The 1681-nt window shown below is 34.3% G+C and overlaps 1 protein-coding gene across 1 annotated transcript in view; it reads right to left on the reverse strand.

Moving 5' to 3' along the window:
* Nucleotides 1-1681, reverse strand: part of MED21 (mediator complex subunit 21) — a 37372-nt gene that overhangs the window by 1643 nt on the left and 34048 nt on the right. The gene's annotated exons all lie outside the window — the stretch shown is intronic.

Raw genomic sequence — 1681 nt, forward strand, 5'->3', positions numbered from 1 at the left:
AAAAAAAAAAAAAAAAAAGAGCATCTTAGAATTTATAAAAATACAAAATAATTTTTTTCTAAAGATAAAACTGCCAGATGTTCCTGAGATTAAACAGATTTACTGTAATATATTCAATTTTTAATACCCACTAGCTCCAATTTGCTAATATTTTCCAAGTTTATGAGTGAAAATGATTGTCATTTTTATTTTTGTACTGTCACTGTCAGATTTTGGCAATGAGCTTTATGCTTTATTTTGTATAAAATTGGAATTCAAAGAAAAACTGGATGTTTAGCAAAACTCATCAATAAAACTCTTTATATGTGGTGCTTTATTTGTGGGGAAGAGTTTTGACGATTTTTAAACATTATTATCGGTACATAATAGTTGTATATCTTTATCGGGTGCATATGATGTTTTGATACATGCATATAATGTGAATTAATCAAATCAAGGTGATTGGAGTATCCATCACTGCAGGCATTTATCATTTCTTTGTTAGGTACCTTCTAATTCCACTCTTTCGGTTATTTTAAAGTATACCCTAACTTATTGTTGATTATAGTCACTTGGTTGTGCTATCAAATATTGTTCATTCTATCTAACTATATTTTTGCACCCATTAACTATCCTCACTTTATCCTCCCCTCCCCTTCTCAGCCTCTGGTAATCATCACTCTACTTTCTGTCTCCATGAGATCGTTTTTAATATTTAGCTTCCATATATGAGTGAGAACATGTGGTATTTGTCTTTCTGTGCTTGCCTTCTTTCACTTAACATGATGTTTTCCACTTCCATTCCTGTTGTTGCAAATCCAGGATTTCATTCTTTTTTGTGGCTACATAATAATATTCCATTGTGTATATGTATCACAGTTTCTTTATCCATTCACCTGTTGATGGACACTTAGGTTAATTCCAAATCTTGACTATTGTGAATAATGTTGTAATGAACATGGGAGTGCAGATATCTTTTAAATATACTGAATACCCCTCTTTTGGATATATATACAGTGAGATTGCTGGGTGATATGGTACTTCTAGTTTTAGTTTTGTTTTTTTCTTGAAACAGATTCTCGCTCTGTTGCTCCAGCTAGAGTGCAATGGCATCATCATAGCTCACTGCAACCTCAAATTCCTGGGCTCCAGCAATCCTACTGCCTCAGCCTCCGGAGTAGCTGGGACTACAGGCATGTGCCACCATGCCCAACTAATTTTTCTAGTTTTTTGTGGAGACAGGGTCTCGTGCTTGTTTAGGCTGGTCTCAGACTCCTGAGCTCAAGTGATTCTCCCACCTTAGCACTCTGCCATAGTGCTGAGATTACAGGCATAAACCACCACACCTGACCTCTAGTTTTAGTTTTTTGAGGAACCTCTATATTATTTTCCAGAGTGGCTGCACTAATTTACATTCTTATCAATAATGTATGATGGTTCTCCTTTTTTCACATCCTTGCCATCAATTGTTATTGCCTTTTCGATAAAAGCTATTTTAACTGGAGTGGGATGGTATCTCATTGCAGTTTTGATTTGCATTTCTCTGATGACTAAAGATGTTGAGCATTTTTTTCATATACCTGTTGGCCATTTATATGTCTTCTTTTGAGAAATGTCTATTCAGATCTTTTGCCCATTTTTTTAATTGGATTATTTGATTTTTTCCTATTGAGTTGTTGGAGTTCCTTATATAGTCTAGTTA

Source organism: Propithecus coquereli, unplaced genomic scaffold (genome assembly GCF_000956105.1).
Source record: "Propithecus coquereli isolate 6110/MARCELLA unplaced genomic scaffold, Pcoq_1.0 Scaffold16, whole genome shotgun sequence".
In the NCBI taxonomy this organism is placed as follows: Eukaryota; Metazoa; Chordata; class Mammalia; order Primates; family Indriidae; genus Propithecus; species Propithecus coquereli.